The 24,581-nt window shown below is 47.0% G+C and overlaps 1 protein-coding gene across 1 annotated transcript in view; it reads right to left on the reverse strand.

Annotated features, from left to right (window-relative positions):
• Positions 1–24,581, reverse strand: part of SIM2 (SIM bHLH transcription factor 2) — a 465,003-nt gene that overhangs the window by 95,518 nt on the left and 344,904 nt on the right. The gene's annotated exons all lie outside the window — the stretch shown is intronic.

Here is a 24,581-nt window from a genome sequence, read left to right on the forward strand (position 1 = left end):
TCGGGTCAGATGTGGCAGACAGGGAGCGGGTGAAGGAGTCCCGGCCCCTGCTGTGCTCGGAACCATATAAGGCACTCGGTGCACGGACTAGGGCTACCAATGCCATTGTCTGACTGCATGGGGCTCCCTTACAGTCCACGTTATGCAGGCCACAGGAGCTGCACTGAAATGTCCCCTGTTCCTGACTCATAAGCAGTATACAGCGCATGCTGCCCTGAAGAAGCACGCCTTAGTATTTTCAACGAATCTACTTGCATGAAGATTCTTTGCAAAGGCGACTGCAAAGAAAGCACACTGCAACTCAAGTTACACTATGTGACAATGGTCCAGGAGGCACTTGCTCTGTAAGGCAGAACCAGTCTCAGTGTCCTTTTTAAATTGGAGGCGCAGAGTCTTTGCACCCTTTCCGCCCTGTAGGGGTTACAGTGGAAGTTCCCACCTACCATAAGCGCACTGAGGCCACACAAGTGGGGGAAAGGGTGCTATATAAATAACCAAATATAATACAATACAATACAATCTGTTTCAAGGGTTTTGATTTGTTTCGAAGCTCACAGGTAGGTATCAATGTCTGTGTGTTCCTTGATGTGTGGAAGCTGTGGAAGCCCTCACGTGCTGCCTCAGTGTAGATAGGAATCGTTGGCACCCCACTGTACAAGGGAATTCCCAACATCTGCCTCCACACCTGGTTCTCAAACTGCCAAGCAACGAAACCACCACAGCTAAACAGGGTTTTCCATAAAGAAAGCAATGAAGTCCTAACAGTAAAAATAAACAATTATTTAACTATTTATTTGTATTCAACGTCTTTTTTTTTGTCCAGTTCAATATCTTTATTTCGGCAGCAACGCCATAAAACCAAGGATGAAAAAAGTACAAACAAATATAAAACAAGTAAAAAGATGCCCCAGTAATTCCAGGAATCATGGAGGCGAAATGGTAATACGAGTCCGGCGGTAACCTGCCGGTTTTTCCGGCTCGGTTACCGCCGGACTCGTAATGAGGCCCATTAACTCTCTGAAGACTGCTTTGAAATAACACTGGCAGGCCCAATACAACACACAGTTTGATGTTACTTCTTGATAAGCCAGCTCATTGCGATCCAACAGGGTTGTGTTTTGGGCAGGGAGGGGCAGATAGTGGGAATGTTCAGACGGATTAGTATGGCCACCTGTGGTCAACTAACCAAACGACACCCACAGTCTGTGTGTTGCTCCTCACATCGTCCTCCCTCCTATCTGCACTCTTCGTGTGCAAATGCACATTTCGACATATCCTTGATTATTCAGATCGGCACCCACAGTTTCCGAATTTACTAAATGTACACTTTGCCCATGACTTGCCCCTGCCTACGAGTAAGTTGTGCATGCGCTAGATCATTTTGTGTTTGTTTTCGCTACGAAGGTCAAATGATTTTAAAATAATCAAAAGTGGGTATTTTACCATGCACAGTTTTGAGCCCATGAGCGATACCAACCCCAGCAAAGATCGCCAAGAAAAGGTACGTACATGACCAGGATAAAACAGTATGGACAAAAGGGGGAATTAGGTTTCATGTGAAACCCCAGAAACAGTAGTAGCAAACACATTATAGCATCAGCCAATCAACAAAAAATATGAAGGTCGTCAGTTTCAGCTCCATTTCACCATTTCCAGTCTTAATCCTAGATCCCGTCCATTGAAAAGAAGCAGGAATTGTATTTCACGCGTAAGCACCGAACTGCATGCCTGGGATACAGGGAAATCCCCCGATGAGTGAGTGAGGCGCGACTTAAAATACCCAGAGCTTTCTAAAGCGATTTCAGGTTTTCAGACCCTGCTCACTCTTTAACCCAGGAATAATTGTAAGACGTGGATCTCCTATTGAGTGAAACATGATTCCCGGCTCCGCGGACACTAGAGGCGGCTAGGACAGAAATAACAATGCTGGCAGGTCTGAGATACCCATACATTAAGAGTCAATAACGCCTGGATAATTGGAGTCGCATTAAGAGGAATGTGTGTGTCAAAAAGGCAGGGGCTGGGATGCGAGTTCACAGCGTCTGTCATGCCTTAAGACAATGTCACTAACGCTTACTATGTTTCTACTCATTATATACGAGCTAAAGAGCCCCCACCCATAACGATAAGTTAGAAGGATATTGCAAGTCACTGGGAAGTGTTGTGAACCATCAGAGGAACGAGGGCAAATGTGGCGGTCCCACGCAGGGCTATGGGACGCCAGGGTGTCATGTGCAGTACTGGAAAATGTACCCCTTATATTACACTGAAGCATTGTGGGCCGTCTAATACTTCTGCGAACTCCAATACAAGAGACCTTCCAGTTGGTAATACTGATAGCACATTTATAATCTGGTGGGGAAAAAAGTAATATGTTTCTAAAAATACTGCAAGCAGTTTAATACAATGCATTTAAAAGATGTGTTGTGGTTCAAAATAAGTGATCACGTGCAGGTAGTGGCGGGCGCCGCTGTATTAAAGTGCAACAGTGCATACAAAATAAACCTCCTACCAAGATCCCACCCCGAAATGTTCACCGTAAGTTCCCCAGAGGCAGGTGGCATTCTGCTTTTTCCTGGCCCAAGCAGCAGCCATTGTGATCTTGCAACCCACTGTAACACGTTATTAATGGTGCAGTAGGACCCTTGGCTGGTGTGTCAGCCGATCAGGCTGCTCAAAGCCCATGCTGAATCTACCAGGTTCGGAGCAACCCGAGTGCTCTTCTCACCCGCCCTCCACCTGGCGCTACCGGCTGTTGCCCCTCTTCCCCTGCATCTCACGCCTATCTCGAGCCCCTCATCTCTCCCCACCCCCCTCGCCTTCCTTTATCAGGGCTCTTCCGCCTGGGCCACGCCACTTGGCTTACTCTTCCTGTCATGGAAATGGAAGAGGGGCTCCGACTGGAGGCTTCTCTAGGATTGGAGGCTGGGCCTGTTCAGTCGCCGCAGCAAAACTGTGGAATGACTTGCCGATTACCCTCAGACGTACAGAGAATCAATTTCACTTTCGTCGATTTCTGAAAACCTGCGTATTTTAGATGATAACACCTATTCATTAGTCTACTTTGTGTTATCCTCGCGCCATGATGCCCTTGGGTGAACATGCGTGTTATATGTTTTCATAACATAACATTACCATGACTCTCCCTGGCCACTCCTGCGAACGAAGAAGCGCAGGCGTATTTAATTTTTTTTATTGCTATTAGCACCTCACAGATTTGATCTTGGGGTGCTAATGGCAATAATCATGCATTAGGTGGGCTTCAATGGCCCGGTAACGACACTGGTGCCCGATGTTAAGGCCCTCACTCCGCTGTGGCCTATTTCTTGGGCAACGCGGGCCATTACCGGCCGGTGAAGCCCACCAAACGTGTGAATGTTGCTATAGTAGCGATGCAACTTTCATATTACAAGTGAGTAGTGATGTCACTACTAGACTGTAATAAGGACTTTATTTACAGGCATTTATATGGATATTGCAGTCTGCCTTGTATTGTATACAGGATAGGGTAACCCTAACATGCATATTAAGGATATTGCAAGTCACCAAAGAGCTTTGTGACCAATTAGAGGTAGTATGGTAGGGGGTATTTTATACTTTATAATACATGGCCACACATTGTCATTCCCTTTAATACCACACCTCTTGCATGATATCATGTAAGAGATATTCCATTTGCTGAACCAAATAATCAACATAGAATATGTTTAGCAGCTGCATTTTTGCTTTTTTAAATCAAGTGTGTTGCAGAAATATAGTTCAAGTAGTTTCATAAAATGCACTGAAAAAAGTTTTCATTGTGTGCTTTAAAATAAGTTATAACATGGACATTCTTGCTCACGTATTAAAGTCCAGCATGGAACAAATTAAGCATTCTGCCATAAACAGTAACTTGTCAATTAATGGCTGTAAAGTGACCAAGAAAACTATTCTGCAAGCAAGGACTTTGAAATGTTTTTCACAGCTTTAAGTGCTGCAGTGACAGCTGGAATTCTCTCTGGGCTCAAACAGCAGGCATTGGGCCTCATTACACGGATGGCGGTGGACCAAGGTGCTATTAGCACCTTGGTCCATACCGGTGAAATACTGGCACCGCCGTGGTGGAAAGGGGAATTACCACCCTATTCCAAGGTTGGCGGGGCGGTAATTCCCCTTTCCCCCATTGCCCTTCCCAATTCCCATTTTTGCCCCATAGGGCTCTATGGGAATGGGGAAGGCGCTAATTACGGTGCCGCAAATTGCGGTACCGTAATTAGCTCCCTGGTCCCTTTGCGGGTTGGTTTTTAACGCCTGCAAAAAGCAGGCGTTAAATCCCCCAACCCGCAAAGGGACCTCGTAGTAAGGCGGTAAGGGTTTACCGGTACCGGTAAAATACTGGTACCGGTAAACCCTTACCACCTACCGTGTAATGAGGCCCATTGTCATATCACAACTGGAGGGTATTAAAGAGCGTAATAACAATTTACAGTGCCGTTCTGATGTAAGGTGACTTCCAATACCATTTTTACTTTACTTATCATTCCTTATAATAAATGTACAGGTTTTTGTACTGGTATGGCACGCTTCCATGAATGATATTTATATCCTTATAAGACATTGGAGCCTAGCATAGCTGCATACAAATCTGGGAATGTATACTAAGCAATATTAGCACTTGGGGGCGGGGGCGCTGCCAATCAGATTTCGCAGAACGCGGCCTGAAATCTCTGCTGTCAGCCCGCATTCTACAGAAGCCGCAGGCTACCATTTAAAAAACAAATTCCCCACTTTGTGAAAGATTTTCCTTCAATCGACGGGACGCGCGTGACGTCCCGTTGAACGAAGGAAAAGGTTTTTTATTTTAGCACCCTGTGTTGCTGCTTTGGTAACCTGGGGTTCTAGTGGCCTCAACACCGGATAAGGCGCCAGATCGGGTGAGTTCCAGCGGCCACCAAACAATTTAAATGTGTGTTTAGCTTTTAAGATTCCTTTTTTCTGAACTGTCTGTGACTATTCCTATCCTTTAGTTGATGAATAGACATGCATGATAGTATGTTTATTTAGTGCACAGCTGGAGTTTATTTTAAACCTAGAATGCATTTTATGCAATCTGCACAGTTTTTTATGCAACATAGTACAAACTATGAATTTCCCTAATAATATGTAAAAGATATTGCAAATCACCTCAGAGTTCTGCGACTTTATAAAGTAAACTCCAACTTCGGCCTCATTTTTCTATTTGACCATGGAACTCCTTGGGGACTTGCAATATGCTTATATTATAAGGTAGGGTATTTTATCCAATACACCCTATACAGCTGGGGGTATATTGAAGATATTAATGAATGAGTGTGGGCTTTGTGGCGGAATATGGCACCAGCAAGTAGCTCTGATCCTGGGGATCAGTGCGCCGTGCCGGGGCTTGCCCGAAATACTGCGCCGTGGTACGGCGTGATCTATCCCTGAATGAGGTGAGCGGCGACCGCAACAAAGCATTTACGTGTTGGAGTCAGACAGTCATTTACCAGTAAGAAAGTAATGACTGCGCTCAGCAGGGCTGACTGAATCCACAATGACAAATGTATTAGGTACTTAAGAGCTCAAAGGGATGCTGTGTGAAGGATGAAGCTGTATGAAGGTATAATGCGATCCTTTCAAGGGAGCTTGCAGATGTAGCTGCTGACAGGGAAGGGAAGCCGATAGAGACCCATGCAGAAGTTTCAGTATCACCGCTTCAGAAAATGGACTGCGAAATATCCGGGCGATATGAAACCGCAGCGATTCAGTGCAATATAGGAACTTCAAATAAGAGGCTGCATGACATGTATAGAACAGTGTGATCTACCCTGCAGCCTCCTAGCTTTTCCCTTTGCAGCTGAACAGCAGGGTGCAGGCCATGGGGCGCATGGAGCGGCGGCTCCACCCACCGTCTTACCACTCCATGGCAATATGCAACAATCCAACAGACCTTTGTGGAGGGGGATGAAGGCTTGGACTGAACCCCGCCCTTATGGATGCTTTCAGTCCCTCTCATATATCATCACTGACATTCCCAGCTTCACATTGGGAATGGGTAACAATCCCTCCCCCCGGAGGATGTGATCTCTCCCGACACCCTATTCAAAAGTTGTGCCTAGCAGAGGATGCGTGGTAGTAAATGTTCCCCACTCGGGAGGATAGCTCAGGGGAAAGTGCTCACCTAGGAAGCAAGATAACACGGAGCAACACAGGTTTGATCCCGGGGTCCGCGCTTAGAAACCTCTGGGTATTAAGCACGTTATAAATAACCTATCATATCATATCATATCATACCCACAGTTGGAGGGTATGCACCAATGTTTGAGTGTTCCACATCCTGCACTAAGGGGTTCCCTCCTTTTCATGGAAAGATACTCAAATGCCTATGGAAGTAAGCCCCTTGTCAAGACGCAGGGGGACTATTCGATCCTGTGCATTGCATATTGAAGAAAGGGGAGCTCATGGTAGACATGCCTCTGTTATTGTGCTGTCATGATTTTTTGTAACCAGAAATGTGCTCCAACATGAACTGTATGCAGTCGTGCAATAACTCAAGCGATATTCCCTGTAAGTCCATCATGCAATAGCCTAAGTCCTAAAAGCGGTGTGTAAAGTCTCAGGGGAGAAAGCGACACAATCTCTGGGATAAAGCAACGAGAGCAGCACAGGGGCTAGAGCGCCCAAGCAGAGTTTACAACAGTACCAAGGGGTTGGTTCAGAGGCATACAAGAACTAATGATATCAAGGATCAAGAGAGTAAGAATATTAAGTTGCCAAGTGGAAAGTCCAATCTGCCCCGGAGTGGGGAACCCATGGGAGTCCGGTGGGCTTCAACATAAGACGTTGTTGGAAGGGGATTAGTCGAATAACTCACTGGATAAAAAACAACGAAAACTGTGGTAAATGGAAGGATCAATGACTGAGTGACTTTTAATTTGAAGGTTTTCTGGAGCAGACGCAGTCAGTTGACAGGTGTTGAAAACCTCCAGAGTGAAAGACCATTGTTTTGTTTTGTTAGTTTTCATCTAGTGGTATGGCCAGATAGTTGGACAGGTTAGGACGGAGGTCTGTGTTTTGGTTATTTGGACATTTTGATGAGCACCTCAACTTTAGTCTTAGGAAGAAAATCCCCTTTTAGCACTAGGGTCAGTGAAGTATTTTCTTTTTGTTTTAATAAACTAAAGTTCAGCCATGTCCTGTGGTTTGAGTCTTATTTCTGGTTGGCCATATATGGTGTCAGAGTGGGATCTTGGTGACCCAATACAGAGTCCGACCCACACCACAGTCTTTATGTCCAAACCCATCAACCATTTACCACCATAAATCACTGGGGTATTAAATCCTCTCTGGGGGGCTATCCCAAAACATCGGCCCACAGATGAAAGCACTGCCACTCCTCTTTCATCTAAACTCCCTAGTGGTTCAAGGGATAAGGGAGGGTTTGAACCCCCTAGTTCTGAATGTTTTTTTCAGAATACCCTTAGTTAAAAACTAGACCCCATTTGACATCTATTGAAGATCTCCTGGAGAAACGAATAGAAAGTGAATCCCGGGCCAACCAATGCCACCAGGAGAGTCTAGATTGGATAGGGCTAGGCCAAAGTCGTTGAGTCCTCCTACATGGGGTGTTCAACCCTATTGAGAGGGGGAAGACTTAGGTGCTTTTTTTTACTAACTTTGAAAGACAAGCAGCCCAATTCCAATGGATGAAGCCCTTAAAATATGTTATCTAGCCCCACTTATAAAAGAAGATTTACAACTATCTTATAAGACCATTAATCCACATGGGACTACTCCTTTTCAGGATATAAGAAGAGCCATGTTGGAAAACGTTGGCCACACCGAGGCTTTCTTCTGACGAATTTTCCGGGATACCCAGTTACTCCCCTCTGAGACCCCAATGGAGCAAGCTGGGTGGGTACAGAGTATCCTAAACCAGTGGCAGAGGAAGAAAAGATTACCTGAATTGTTAGAGGCCCTGACATTGGAGCAGTTCATCAATGCCTTGCCCCTCCAGAGAGCAGTGCTCCAGCATCCCCAATCCTCTCTGGAGATTGCTATTTAGGTAGCTCATGCTCTCTCGGAGGCTTTCAAATTCTGTAAGCATCATAGGAAGCCTCCGGAACCCAAGATATAATTTAATCCATCTAGTTGGGTTCCTCCTACAGAGCCATATAGACACCCAGAGGTTCTATCTCCACCCGCACAAAACCAGAGAGAGGCGATCCCAAAGATAAATCTACCATTTCCCCCTCCAGAACTATTGGAACACAAGGGGAAGAGGCAGGTAAAGGAAACCCATTTTTCCCTATGATACACACTTGTTTTTCATGGAGAGGAAAAAGGGTCCACTTCCCTCGGGCATGTCCCAAAAATCTTTTGTTTTTATAAACTAAAGGTGAACCATGTCCTGTGGTCCGAGTCTTACTTCTGTAGAAGAGCAGGTGACGTCATCTCTAGTGTTCCCCCTCCTCACCACCATCATACTGGAGCTTCCCTTGTTCCGGAGGCTCTCTGGTGCATGGCAGCCATCAAAGACAGCCTCTTGGGAAGGAAAGCTTCCCTCCACTTCGCTTCCCGCTGCAAAACAGGTCCCCAGAAGGAAAGCTTCCCTCCTGTATGCTTCCTCCTGCGCGACTCCTGCCCTTCAGGCTTCTGGAGCCCCAAACCCTTTCAGGACCAGCTACTGTTTTCTGCCTAACAGTGGCCGCGTCGTTTTCTTCCTCCTACAGATTCTGCGTCGGCTGCATCCACGACGCACACTGCTCTTCCTGCTCATCAATGTCCTGCATATGAGGTGACCTTTTAAGCCTCCCAGTGTCCCTCATGTGTGGGTCATTTGAATTAACAATCTGACCACTCCTGCAGTGCCTCTTTAGCCCTCTTCTTCGTCCCAGTACTTAGGAAATTATGGAACTTGAAGTCCCTAACAGCAAAGTTAGTTTTTCTTACTCCTTCTGTTTTGCAATAAGCCATTATAAGGGTGGGGTTTCTGGGAAAGTTGAACAAGGAGGGTTTCCTATCCCTCCTGACCTCCTTCCTCCCTCATGTGATTCTCCCGCAGCACACCACCCCCCGGGTCGGGTTCAGAAAGTGTCTGCCTTTCCCTGGTCACATGAGAAGGGTCAAAGGGCAGGTTCCCTGGGGGAATCATTGTTGATTCATCAAAGTAACGACCCAGGCGGTAAGTTACCGCCTGGGCCGTGACTTTACCACCATGGCGTAATCTACGTTTACGCCATGGTGGTTGGCGGACTTACCGCCCCATTCCGACCTTGGCGGGGCGGTAAATCCCCAATCCCCATTTACCCTTCCCCATTCCCATTTTTGCCCCATAGGGCATAATGGGAGTGGGGAAGGCGTTAATTACGCCACCGTAAATTACGGTGGCGTAATTAACTCCATGGTCCCTTAGCGCCATGGATTTTAACACCTGCTAAAAGCAGGTGTTAAAAGCGCCATGGCGCTAAGGGACCTCGTACTCAGGCGGTAAGGGTCGGCGCTGTTAACGCTGCCGTAAACCCCTTACCGCCTGGGTCGTAATGAGGCCCAATGTTTAATATTGCCGCACATTTGCTATAATCAATACAAATATTGATAATTAACTAAAAGTAGAAGACAACAAAGTTATAGACGAGTGAGAGAAAGATGTATACCCCTTAGACTAAATATTTCCTAAATGCACAGGGAGCTTTAAAACTGCACGTGTGTCCTCAATTGACAGACCCCAAAAAGCAACTAATGGTTTGGTATCTGTGACATTGTAATTGATTGCAGGCTACTAGAGTTATACATGCAAAACTACTACTTCTCCCTGTGCCTCCATGCATTGGTTGCACCACTGCCCCACAACAAGCCACTCAACACACCACTCTGCATGTCCAACTTGTGTTGTAGAGCTCAGGCAATTGTTTCTTGTTTTCTGTTTCTTTCAACTTGCTCATGAACTCCACCTTCATTTTGGCAATTGTAGTGATTAGTTTGTGTCTCTCCTTGTGCCTGCCTACTGTTTTACCTCTAGATTTTCTTTGACTGTGTTGGTGCCTCAGCTCCTCTCTTGTTCATGAATTGTCCAATTTGTAAATTGAGCTTTCCCAATTTCTCTTTCTTCACCCATTTGACTGTATCCCTCGAGCCATGCAAACAATCAATAGGGAGATGGGCCATAAAGGGGTCAGGCGACGGCGTGCAGAGAGCAGGTGCAGGTCTTTCGACATATGATAGGATCCCTGCTGTTAATTAGGACCCTCTCCTGCAGTGGAGTTGTGAAATAAACTGTTTATCCAGAGGTCCCTTCTTGATCTCTAATCTGACACTTCTTTGGTAATCCTAGTTCTCTGTTTTCTTGATATAGTGCATTGTGTCTAAGCAGTTAATTTGCCCATTATCTTTCCTTTTGCAGAATTTGGGGTATCGAGGTGTGGGGAGGTCCCCTTTTTTTTCAGCAGATCTCCGGTTGAGTGTATTGTGCTGGATAGATGCGCTGTTCGCTGGGTTTGATTTTGTCACAGTGGGAACATCACTGCGACGTATGCCTTTTATTAGGTTTTTTGCGATTTGGAACATATTTATTTTACACTTTTGTAGGATACATTTTGTTCACTTTCTGTGATTTCATAGGAGTCAAAAACTGTGATGGTCATTTTATAATTATTTGCTTTTTTGTATTTTATAGCATTTATAAAGCGCCTTTCTCCAAAGGCACTGAACAGTAAAAATAATCCAAAAACAGTACAATAAAATTGATACACATGAGTAAGGGTTACATCAACAGAGTAAATGCAATCCTTTTTTTTAAGGAACAAGAGACGAAACAAGGTCGAGTTTAAGATTTGTTTGGAAAATGCAAAGAGATGAGGAGGAGCGATGTGAGAGGGGAAGAGCGTTAAATGTTTAGGAGCCAGAAGAGAAAAAGAGTGGAAATGAGATGAAGCACAGGGGGGGCTTAGGAACAGTTAAGAGAAATACATTCTGAGATTGTAGGGGTTGTGAAGGAAAATAGAACAAGAGTAGGGGGGAGAGATAGGGTCGGGCCAAGACATGGTTGCATCTGAAGACCATCGAGAGAAAGTGATACAAAAAACAGAATTTGTAAGGAAATAGTGAGGTTGAGTGCAGGGAGGATGTAATTTGGCACCGAGGGGGGTAGAGAAAAAAGAATACGAAAGGAAGAGTTGTAGATAGAACGACGAGGGAAAAGGTGACAGGCAGGGAGACCAAGCAATAAAGATGAACAGTAGTCGATATGGGGAAAAACAAGGGAAAAGAGAAGAGGTTTAGTAGCGTGAAAAGAAAGATAAGCGCAAGCATGATGAATGTTGAACAGAGCATAACGGCAGGAGTGGGCAATAGAGGAAATATGAAGGGAGAAAGAAAGGGCAGGATCAAAGATAACGCCCAGGTTGCACGCTTAAAGTGAAAAGGAAAATGAGGCTATGGGAAGGAAAGAGCGGGGTGGATTGGAAAAGATAGTAGAAGGGGGGATGGGAATACATCCAGTTCTGAATTTCTAAAAGACAGTTAGAGACGGTGGAGTGAAGAGCAGAATCAAAGGAAGAGAAAAAGAGAAAGATCTGGGTATCATCAGCTAAAAGGTGAAAGGAGAGCTGAAAGGAAGAGATGAGGGCGGAGAGAGGATCAGTGTAGAGAGAGAAATGAAGAAGGCCGAGTACCAAGCCTTGTGAGACGCCATAGAGAGGTGGGAGTGAGGAAGAAGAGTCCCCAGCCCAAGTGATGGAATAAGTCTTTTGCGAAAGGGAAGAGTGAAATCATTTGAGAGCAGATGCAGGGATATCCAAAGAGATGAGATGAGGGAGATGAGGAGGGGAACGGTACACAGTGTCAAACGCTGCAGGCAGATCGAGAAAAAAAAAGAAAGGAAGCAAGCTTCGAGTGATGGACTATGAGGACAGAATTAGAAGCATGAGGAAGGGCAGTTTCGGTGGAATGGGACACCAGACTGCAAGGGAGGAAGAAGAGAATGAAGACTTGAGTAATGGGTTAACTTGGTACAGGCGGCCCGTTGAAGAGTTTTGGAGAGAAAGGGTAGAAGGAAAGTAGGGCAGAAATTTGCTGGGGAAGATGGATCAAGCAAAGGTTTTTTCAGGATAGGGAGAATAAGCGCATACTCGAACGCTGCAGGAAAACAAGAATGTACATGGAGGAGTTAATAAGGGAGGTAAGATAGGGAAGAAGGTGGGTTAAAGCAGGATAAGTGGTAAACCAAGGTGTAAAATCAAAGCATAAAGTGGTATATACCTCACTTTACCGTTCCAGCAGCTGTTCTTAGCTTTTGCGAGTATACGAAAGAGCAAAGCCCATGAATCTACAAGAAAACCCATATACCCCACACCATATAGGATCCTAATCCATAAACATTGCAAATTTTGTATAAAATCGGCTATTACTTATTATAGCCAAAAAACGGTCCCTATTTTGCTGTATGGGCTGGAAACGTGAATGAGTACAACCCATTCACATTTCCAAAAACTAGAAGGTAGATTTTGGAGGAAGATACTTAATCTTCCACAATGCGTACCGATGCCTCTTATACGCTATGAGTTGGGGCTGACCTCGTTGAAATCTATCTTCCAAATGGCGTCGGTGTGCTCTCTTCAGAAAGTGCATCCTAGCTGACAGTTCTAGAACATTGCTCCAGTCTCTTTCTGAATACCTCCTTACATCAAGTCATGGCATCGTTATTGAATGGAGAAATACAATTTATCCAGCTCCCTCAGTGCTGGACATGTCAACATGATGTGTCCTATGGATTCATCCCGATTAACTTTTTCACAGAACCTACAAAAATGCAATGTGCTGCTGATTAACTGTCGTTTTATCATGACCGATCTAGTCGGCCACAGATTAAATCTGAACCGTATAAAAGCTGGCCTGAACGAACCAGGTGGATGTAAGGTCAGGTACGGTTCACATGTTCCTCCAAGCTTTCCCCCTGAGAATGGATTCGCCCTGAAGTCTTTATATGTACAGCAATGTTCCCATGTGTTAATCCAATCGTGCGAATATACCTTTTCCTTTGCTCGCTGTGGATTTTCTAGGAGAACCTCCAGGGAGAGATCAGCAGCTGCCATTGTGCCAAAACTGCATTTGCTTAAACATTATATGCATTATGACACCTTATATGAAAACGACATATGGAAGCTCTTCTTTTTCTTCGAATCGCATCTTAGTTTGCACTGCAGTGGTACATTTCCTTGAATCTGTATTTGCACCTTATCAGGTGAAACATTAGGAAATTCATGAAAAGTAGCTGTTTAATACTATTTTATCTATTTTCTCTCTTTTGTTAGACATTCTGTATTTTGACTAGTTTTTCTGTTATCTTTTTAGTGTCTCTCCCTAAGTGGGAAGTATAAATTTATTTTTTTATTTTTTGATATTTTAACTTCTGTTTGATATGAACCAATATTGTAAAGTTGTGTAAACAGCTAAATCAATTAAAAAAAAAATATATATACCCCACACCATACACCACACGAGCCCAGGTGCTCGCAAACTACTTTCCACTAGAAATCAGAATAGACTTCCTGTTCCCTGGCACACGGAAATGTACAACTACACTTCCTAGTGCTTCATACTGCCTTAACATAACTCCACAGGCAAATCCTGGGCATGCCAGCAATGGACCAGAAAGACGCACTGATTGCCGCCGGAAGCCAACAACTGTTTTACCACCAATCCACAGCTACAGAATCACATCTTGTTCACACGTGTGTCCGCAATCACAAAGAGCACTTTGTTGCACCTCATGCTGCAGTTCAGTGCACCCTGGGAAGATCTTGGGGACCAGCATCATCAAACTCTTGGATGGACACATATTTCGCCAGTCACCAGCGGCTCCAGCGATGAGAGCGCCGTCAAACTATCCGCGACTTGGTGGATGCAACTCCAATGTGGCTGGGTGCAAATGACCAATAATCCTACCTCGGGGAAAGATTTCACACTACTGTATGCCTCTGTCTGTCAACTGGCACCACTCATGCCGACTCTCTCATATACATCTGTGATGACAAAATTACAGAACTGCCCCATGCTGACTATATTACCACATCAAACGCAACTCCCCGCCACACCCCCAAACGTACCCGACAGCTTTGACCCTTTAAATGTTGGCATCGCATCTCCATGATACTGGGACGCAATCTCAAAATAAAGAGGGCCCCCGGGAAAACTAGTATTAGGCATTTGTGGTGGCGCAAGAACAGCCATCCAGTCCACTGCAAGTTCATCATTACAATATGAGATAGTTAACTGTATGTCAGAGAAAATATATTTAATTTCAATTCTAAAAAGTACATTTGAGAAAAATGATGGAGACAAAATAATGAATGCTTTTAAATTCAGGCGATTAATAAAACTCGAAACAAAACAAAACCTTGAAGCTGAAAAGTAACCAAAGAAAACATGCATCTGCACAGACAATCCATTCGTTGTAGGCTCCAGGGAGCCATCATTTGTCGCATCTGGATGATGATTCTACAAATCTAAAAAATTCCAAGGTTGGCGGGGCGGTAATTCCCCATGCCACCATGGCCCTTCCCCATTCCCATTTTTGCCCCATAGGGCATAATGGGAATGGGGAAGGCGGTAAGTACGGTACCGCAAATTGCAGTTCCCTACTTACCTCGAGAGTCCCTTTGCGGGCCCCTAGTTTAACGGCTGGTCTAGGCCAGCCGTTAAGGTCGGGTCCCGCAAAGGGACCTCGTAGTAAGGCGTTAAAGGTTTAACGGCGCCGACACCTTTTACGGCGCCGTTAACCCCTTAACGCCTGGGTCCTAATGAGGCCCATTGGCTCTGAAGTAACCTATCGCTTCCACCATGTGCCTGATTTGCACGGCAACCATTTCATATATTCAGTAAAGGGGACTCACCGAGGTGCACTGCCTCCACAGCATCATCACAGCTGAGCTGCAATGCAATACACTTCCAATAAGAGGCGTGTTAGACACAGGGGCTTCAGGCAATCTCAGCCCCCACACAGTTTTCCTGAACAATGCACTGCAACTAGAGAGCAACACTTTGCCAACTGCATCACTATGGAGCACACTGCATTGCAGCGACGTTTTACGTGACCGTCCAAAGTCACAATTTTCCCATACGCTGGAAAAACAGCTCAGCGTATCAAGCTTTTGAAATCAAATAGGAAAGCCAAGGGGCCTCATTACGACCCAGGCGCTAAGTGGGTAACGGCACTGTAAAAGGCTGCAGCGCCGTTAACCACTTAGCGCCTTACTACGAGGTCCCTTTGCGGGACCCGACCTGAACGGCTGGTCTGGACCAGCCGCTAAAGTAGGGACCTGCAAAGGGACCTCGCAGGCAATTACGGTACCGCAATTTGCGGTACCGTAATTGCCGCCTTCCCCGTTCCCATTGAGCCCTATGGGGCAAAAATGGGAATGGGGAAGGGCCATGGTGAAATGGGGAAATACCGCCCCGCCAACCTTGGAATGGGGCGGTATTTCCCCATTTCACCATGGCGGACTCGTTACAACACAGGCACCAACCATGGTGATAATAGCTCCATGGTTTAGCGCCGGTGTTGTAATGAGGGCCAATGTCTCAAACATTCAACATGCTACTATGACTTACAGAAAGATATGGTGAAACGTAATAAATCGATCGCCCTGCACGGCGACACTGCAACGCAACTAGCGACTTTCACAAAGCAACGCTCCCTAAGTGAGCAAAAGTGGAAACCAAGCTTTCACAAGCTTTCAAAAGTTAATCACAATATATTTTATAAGGTAACAACAATCACCAATGGGGTGACAGAACACTGAATAATATCTTTAATGCACTAGGAATCAAGTAATGAGCACAACAACAAATGCAGCACAGAAAAGAATACTTTTGAGTTGGTTTGGTATAGATGGCACTATGGTTAGAGGTTCCGCCTGCAACACCCCTCAACCCCCCCAATAGACAATGTAAAGAGATGGGAGGAGAGAGCAGGTATTGAGGAATAGCACAAATCAAACAGAATATCAGTCCCACCTTCCCCCTTCAAACACAAGAGAAAAACAGAATTTACTTTTCAGCTGTCGGTATGGCTTTGAAATTGTCTTTCTAATTGACTGAGCAAAACACCAAAAATGGTCAAAAATACTTACATTATTATAAATTCCTATGGGAGCCGCTATGAATAGTTTCCCACAATCACAAGCAATGATGTATTCAGAAGAAAACATTTGAAATCTTAAAGTCCAACTGTGAATTATATGAAAGCTATTTTACATGTGTAAAATTTCTCAGAATGTAAAATCGCGGCACACTTTTCCTTGCACGATATTCGCGATAACGGGTGAATCGCACTGTTTTGCACTGCGGTTTTGGGTTCTATGGATAGCTAAGTATGGAAGGTACAAGTAGGAGTTTTGTTTCTATCATAAAAACTGAGGTAGTGATAGAGGTTTTAGTAAAGGTCGGTTTTGCAAAATAGGCGCGAGAATGGAAAAAAGAAGTTTGGGTTTAGAAAAGACAGATAGATTTTCTTATGCTATATTAAAGACTACAAAAAGGAGAATGCCACACAGGAAGGTCATTCACGGCTGCTCATAACAGTTCATGTGTGATACTCTAGTTTCCGTTTGGTTTGGGAATTACTTTTCTTAATCATTCAATAAGAATGTAGGGTTTAGGAACACAGATGAGAAAAGAGTCAGCGCAAAGATAGTTCCAGCAACACGATGGTTCTGAATTAGAGAGGAGATGGGTTTGAGATTGGGATCATACAATGCAGATATATTATGGGTCACTGTTTTTCCTATTAATACTCACAGAATAAGTTATTAAATTGGACCGTCAGTTATGGTCATGGATTGGGCAGGTCCACCGGCAAACAGGCACCTCTGGAGGGATTTGGGTCAGCGGCGCGGTTCTGGTCAAGTTTGGACCGCACCTCAGACTGGATTTGGAAGGGCCCCTTCTGGTGACTGGACGCGGTAGATAGGCGGATACAAGTTTTCAGCGGGCAAGCCTAATGGTAGCCAGCCAAGCTCAATTAAAATGAAGTCCCTTCACATTTGGGATTTTTTTGCAATTGGGTCAGGCTAGCAATAATTTTGCAATGCTAGAGTCTGGATTCTGCAATGAAATCTGGATCTCTCAACGAATTCTGGAGTCAGCTACCAAATGAAGAGTTCTGCAATAAGGTGCTACGTGGACATCTGGATTGGTTCTGGAAGCAGGGTGTTCTGGAAGCAATGTGTGAAGTCCCTGTGTGTAGTGCCCATCCTATATTTATCCATTACAAATTTTATGGCATGGGTAGAACTTCAAAACACACCCCCCTATCTGTGAGTGGCTACAGGCGTGCGCTTTGTTTTGGTAGGCAGCGCTGTCATTTTATGACAGGGTTTGGGAACTCCCACCTGGATTTTTACCCAAAACATACTTATTTTTGTTGAACTTTCTTTATTGACATTTCATTTAATCAACACAAACATCCCACCAGAAAACATCCCCCCACCCCACCCACCCCGGTACACACATGAAGGTAGCACATGAAAACAAAAAGCCGCATGGACAGCAGCGCCACCAGTCCATAGCTAACCCTCTTGATCCAATCAAGTCCACCCCTAACATCCACGTAGTCCTGCTTCTCCACACCAACAAGGCTGTATAGTCCAAATTGCCAAGTCCTCAAATATGGCCTCAGGGAGTGGGTGAAGATTAGAGCGAGCGGGGGGTCCCCGCATAACAGGGGATTCCGGACTCTCCCTCCCCAACTGTCTGAGGAGGTATAGCGTGTACGCATCCCACATCTGATTGTTACCCCCACCATATCCCCTCATTGCATCCCATTTAGTCTCCATGTCATTACAATACAATATGTCCTTCAACCACTGGGCCAATGTCGGACTCCGCTTCTTACCCCATCCCATAGCCACACAACAATTTGCCAGGATGAAGAGAAGGCCCATCAGCTTCCTAGTCTCCTTCGGTATCTGCTCAGTATACCCCAGTAACGCCTGCACAGGATCTGGTATAAGCCGTTATCCCACAATATCACCAACCACCTCAAACACCTGTTGCTAGAATTGCAGCACCTCCCCACACTCCCAAGCCACATGGAGAAATCCTGCCGCCTCTTGTCCACACCTGATACAGGCCCCCGACCTCTGAGGGAAGAAATCTTTCAGCCGGGCCGGGGAGTAATAGCATTGGTGCAAAAACTTAAAGTGGATCAACCGAATGTTCGAGTTAATCGTCCCCTTTTTAGTCACCTTGCAACAGTACTCCCACACCTTGACAGGCAAGTCCCTTTCCAGTGATCCCTCCCAAAACTCCTTTGATGACATCCTACAACCTGGCCTACCCCTCAGAGCCAACCCATACAGTTCAGATAGCACCCGCCGCCCTATGCCTCCACCTATCACCTTATCAAGCATCCCCGCCACTGGGGGCGAGTCGGGGAAAGATGGGAACAACCGCTGCAGCGTCACCTTCAGCCTGTGGTACAGAAACACATCTAGTGCCGAAAGGGCCCCTTTCTCCCTCAGCTGATCAATGGAGATGAACCCCCCCCCCCCAGGAACAGGTCCCCCAATTTAGCAATCCCTAATCGTTTCATCATGGCTACAAAACAAGCCTCACTAGTTAGGGGAACACCGGGGATAAATAGAGGCGGAAGTTCCGGCGAGTAGAGTACACTGCCAGTGGGCGCATGTTCCAGAAGGAACCAGGCCCAGCATGTAAGCTCCACCAGGTTCCGAGGAACCCGCGAGTGGCCCGGGGCCGTCAAGATAACTGACCGTAGTAACGCCAGAGACACAATAGACCTTTCAATCTCCACGTGCCTATGCTCTGCCGTCATCCCATACCAGTACCTGAGAAAACTAGCCTGTGCCACCACATAGTATAATTCAAAATCTGGCAGTGCCAGACCTCCCTCCCGAACTGGCGCTGTAAGCTTTCCCCAGGATACCTGAGCCTTCTTACCAGCCCATATGAAGTACACTATCGAGGAACGGAGGTCTCTGAAGTATTTTTGAGATACCTTTATAGGCGCATTCAGGAACACATACACGAATTTGGGAAGAATATACATCTTGACCACCGAGATCCTACCATATAGGTTAAGTGGGAGTGAGGTCCAGCCAGCCACCGCGCGTTTGGCTGCCTCCAGTGTCTCCACATAATTCGCAGCATACACCACCCTTTCCTCCCTCGCCACAGTGATCCCTAGGTATCGAGTGCTCAGTAGGTCCCATTGGAAACCCCAAGAGTCCCGGAATTGAGATGCCCCTCCTGTCAACGAGAAGATGACCGACTTGCTAGTGTTTATCATAAGCCCCGATAGTTCCCCGAATCGCTGAAGATCCAGCATAATCGGGTCTAGGTTGATTTCAGGGTGTCGAACAAACATGATCATATTATCTGCTGACAGCGATATGACCACCTTATGGGTATGCAACTGAACTCCCCGATGTAGGTGAAACTCCCTAACCTTTTCAGCCCAAGGCTCTATCGCCAGGGCAAATAGCAGGGGGGACAACGGACAGCCTTGGCGCGTCCTGCGCTCAAGCGACACCACCACAGTGGTCATCCCATTCACCTGCACCCTAGCCACCGGATCTGTATATAGTAGTGACACCAGGGCGACAAAGAACTCGCCCTAGCCCATCCTGCGCAAAACCCTGAATAAGAACGACCATTCGACGGAATCAAATGCCTTAGTGGCATCACGTAAGACCGCAACCACCGGGTTGTTCACAGGTTGCGCCACCATCAAACCAAACATTCTCCACAGCCCGAACGAGGTCGATCGACCAGGAATGAACCCCGCCTGGTCAGCCTTCATCATAATCGGTATCAGCGGTGCCAGCCTTGATGCAATTAGTTTTGCCAAGATCTTATAGTCGAGATTAATGAGCAAAATCGGGCGATACGATGAGCAGTCTCCCTCCGGTTTCCCAGGTTTCAACAATATAACCACCACAGCTTCATGAAGAGAGTCCGGTAGCCGGCCCTTAGACACCACCTTCTGATACATACGTAGTAAATATAGTGCCAGTTTCTCAGCGTAACACTTATAAAATTCCGCCGTAAAACCATCCGGGCCTGGAAATTTCCCACCCGGTAGTAGTTTAATGGTTTCAACCACCTCCTCCAACGACACTGGCCTATTCAACAAATCTCTCTGCTCCTCCGAGCACCAGTACAGTCCCACGTCGTCAAGAAAAGCCTCTATATCCGCCTGTGACGCCGACAGCTGGGATGAGTACAACTGGCTATAAAATTCATGAAATTCACGTACTATCCCCTCGTCCTCAAAGTGATCCACCCCCCTCCTATCCGTAATCACCGTTACCCTATTCTCCCGATCCCGCAATCGAGTGACTCTTGCCAGGAGCAACCGTCCCGGGGTCTGCCCTTCTCCGTAACTCCGGGGAGCAATCCTATCCCACAGAAATGTAACCTCCCTTTGAGCCAGGTTATAAAACTCTTGCAGTTTCTGTTTAATTTTACCTTGTTGAATTTTAGTCGGGACGGGGGCCCCATCCTGCAAGACCCTCAGTTCCTCTTCTACACCAGTCAAATCTCTCCGTAACTTCTTCAGAATCCCCTACTCCTTGGCTATAGATTCTACCCTTATTACACACTTAAACCCTTCCCACAAGATGCCAGCGGACGACACCGACCCATCATTTATTTCAAAATATGTATCTATAGCTTTTGCCAATTCCTCCCTGAAGGCCACATCCATAGGTGCCTCACTCTTAAACCTCCAAGGAGGCCTTGCCTTATCTCAGCCTGCTAAACGGATAGACAGCAGAACAGGGGCATGATCCGAGAGAGTGCGGGCCAGAATACCTACTCCCACGGACCGGTCCATAATTGCTCGAGACACCAGGAAATAGTCTAATCGAGCTGCCGAACCATGCGGCGCAGAGTAATGCGTGAATTGATTCATCCCCGGATTTCTCACCCTCCAAATATCTTCAATGCCCCATACTGGGAGCATACCTCGAATTCTAGTTGAATTCTTGCTACCTAGACTCACCGCACTGCCCACCTTGTCTAGGGAAATGTTTAAAACCGAGTTGAAATCTCATGCCCATATAATTTCCCCTTCAGGGAGTACCCCCAGTTGTCTCTCCACCCAATCAAGAGATTCCGTCGTATCCAGGTTGGGACCATAGTAACATATCAGTGTGTATAGCCTCCCCTGAATGACCCCTTGTACCACCAAAACCCTGCCCTCTTGATCATTCAGGACTTTGGTCAGTCGGAATCCCACTGATCTATGCACCAAGATTCACACGCCCCTGGAATAAGAAGAAAAGGAAGGGAAGTATCGATGGCACCCCCAGCTTTGACCAAACTTAGATTCAGTTACTGCCATCAAATGGGTCTCCTGGAGGAACGCCACCCCACCCCGTGCCCCTCCAAATATTGCAGAACTTTCTGACATTTAGGCAGGCTATTAAGGCCCCTGACATTCCAAGTCATAAGATTTATTGTCGCCATTCGGAGATGTCAGACATATATCATCCCAGCTCCACATTAGCCCTGCATGCATACCACCCCCCTGTGTGTATTGCTGAATCCCCCACCTGCCCCTCCCACCACCCCTTTCTACCAACAACCCCTCAACTTGTCGTTGATTGCCCCCCAACCCTGCCCCACCCCCCTAACAACCCGAGCTAGAGCACCCCCCTCCCATGCTGGAGACCCCAACATTCCAACCCCCCAACTATCATTAATATATACGCGGACAGCTTCGCTTAAGGGGCAACTCCGAGCCCAACCCTCCACCACACCATTCCAGGATAGTTGTTGCTCGCTTAGGTATAACATCAACTACCAAAAATAGCTGCGACATCAAAGAACCCTACCATGCTCACGCAGTGTTACCTATCATTCAACCGTGGTCTAGGAGACCCGGGCAACGTATCAAGAAAGGAGGAGGCCTCTTCCAGAGTTTGGAAAAACAGCGATTTCCCCTCATATACAACCTGCAGCTTGGCTGGAAATAACATTGCATATTTCAGGCCCCTGTCCCTCAGTCTCTTCTTAACATCCAGAAAGGTTCTCCTGACAGCTTGCACTTTATCAGAAAAATCCAGGAAAAATTTGATTACATCCCCTTTATACGACAAAGTACCCTTCTCTCTGGCCTTCCTCATTGCTGTGTCCCTATTCCGATAATTCAGTAACCGGGCAATCAGTGGACGGGGTGGGGCCCCTGGGATCGGTCTCCGACCACTAGGGATCCTATGCGCTCTCTTCACCATGCATAGCGGAGAGAAGCCTTCAGAGCCCAGCGCCTTCCGCAGTATTTCTCCCACCACTGACTCCATGTTTTTCTGGCGCTCATACTCTGATAAGCCCACAATCTGTATATTATTCCGACGAGATCTCGATTCGAGATCCTCTTGCTTCTCCCTAAGTTCTTTCAGGGCCTTCCTGACCACAGACATTTCTCCCGAGACCGAGGTTGCCACATCTTCCACTCCAGACAGACGACCCTCCACCTCGTCCAATAAGTCCCCATGTTTGTCCAAACGGACCTGCATGTGGTCCACCTTGCAAGTCAGAGTGTCCAGCTTACCATCCAGGGACTGTATGCCTTACTGCAGCTGCATTAGCATCACCTTAATGTCCTGAAAAGGTGCTGCAGGGTCCGGCTCCGATCCTGAGGAACTCGACGCAGCTGGATCAGTCAGTGTTCTGCAAGCCCTGACCTGCGTGGGTGTCTCAAAGCTTAACTTTGACTGTTGTTTCCCCACTTTCCCTGACTTAGACATGGTGTGTGAGGGAAGCGGGTCACTGAGGTAATCTGCTGGACCTGCAGACCCGGGCTAGCCACTACCCCGTAGCCCTTGCCTCCTTCCCCACCGGGGGCCAGGCCCAGATCTTATGACCAGGGTCCGCTGCCTCTGATCCAGATGCCAGGGATGTGCGCCGCTCACACGCAAGTCATTCACTGTAGCCGGGGGCAGAGGAACTCCAGGCTTATGGGGCTCCGTGTATGCCAAGCGCATCCCAGGACAGCGGCCACCAGGAGCCCCTAGAACTTGCCATCCCAGGGGTGAGTGGCCCCCAGCTGCATGGAAAAATCCCAGCGCCGCCACTGGACTGCCCTCCTGAGGTGCCACCGCCAAATAGTGCAATGCCGCGCCAGCCGCAGCGCGCAGCCACCCAGGCCCCTAGGGGAATCACAATGGGCAGGCAGCTGCACCGAACTCCAACAGAAATAAACTTCTCTCGACGAGTTATGGGGCCGGCCCCCTGCCGATCACCACTCCCCATACCTGCGGGTCCAACCAAGCCGCGTCCACGCTGGCCTGGGGTGGGGCGGGTGCCTCCACCAAGACCCGTGAGGCACCCCACCTCCGTGTCGGGACCTTCCCACCATTTCTGGGTTATCTTTCCCCTCAGCCTGCGGATCCGGAATGTTCGCACGGGGCAGCTGCCAAGCACAGCCCCCTGCTGCCACACAGCCGCGGCATCACTCCACCGTCCCCGGCCCACCCGAGCAGGCAGCCGCCCAACCGCTCCTCCACCAACAGGCTCACAAACCGCCCAGCGCCGTGGCCAACGGTGCAGCTAGAGCCGGCGCACCTCTCCACAGTCTGCCTCCCCGCTCTCCACACGGGGGGAATGTCACTGCAGGCTCCGCAGAACAGCAACCATTAGCGGACGTCCAGCCCGGTATGTCCCACTGTGTCTCCCACGCTCACGGAGCTCACCGCCGGTAGCCAGCGAAGGGCCCAGGCACACCATGCTCCGAGCGGGCCCGCACCTCCCCCTCACTTCTCTGGAGAGGATCCCTGCCGCTGCCTCTCCTTGCCAGCTCTCCACTTCACCAGCACCAAATTCACCCCAGAGAGCCTCTTCAGAGGCTGAGTGTAGCCCTGTCTCAGGTGCCGGAGCTCAGACCTAGATGCCGAAACAAGGAGCGCCGGATAACATGCTGGATAGAAAAGGTGCAGGAGAGCTTCACGGGCCTGTGGCCATCTTGCTCGGGCTCGCTAGCGCCCCCCTACCCAAAACATACTTTTGCACAACTGTACATTCCTTCCATTATGTACCCTCACCAAATTAGACACATATTTTTCACTTTTGATTGTCTACATTTACATCCAATTTCCATCTTTGAGAGAGCTGTATTGGTCATTTTATGGATTTTTATCAATTTTACCCAGAACACTTTGGATTCATCATCTCTAATTTGATACACCTCTGGGCGCTGATCAGTGGATCGTGTACATACAATTTTAAGTTTGCAACATTAATAGTTTTGCCACAATCAGTGTTTTAGTGTATCTTTGGTTCCTTATGTAGTAAAAACTCCTACCACATCTTCAACTGTCTAGAATGAGTTCAAGTTTATAAGTTTGTATTTTTCACTTGTCTACTTATTTTGGCTGTCATGTTAAATGTCTTAAAGTTCTGAGGCAAAAACAAGTAATTTCCATTCAAAATCCAGTCCAGGTTTTTTTTCTTGCTTCCCAAAGTGAGCAGATGGTCAGTCCTTTGAATTTCACTGAGAAACCTCCGCCACATCCTGCTCCTCCTTGCAGAGGCCAATTCTCAGCATGTCCTTTGTTCTTTGG

This window comes from Ambystoma mexicanum, chromosome 7p, assembly GCF_040938575.1.
Source record: "Ambystoma mexicanum isolate Mex_15411 chromosome 7p, UKY_AmexF1_1, whole genome shotgun sequence".
NCBI classification, from domain to species: Eukaryota; Metazoa; Chordata; class Amphibia; order Caudata; family Ambystomatidae; genus Ambystoma; species Ambystoma mexicanum.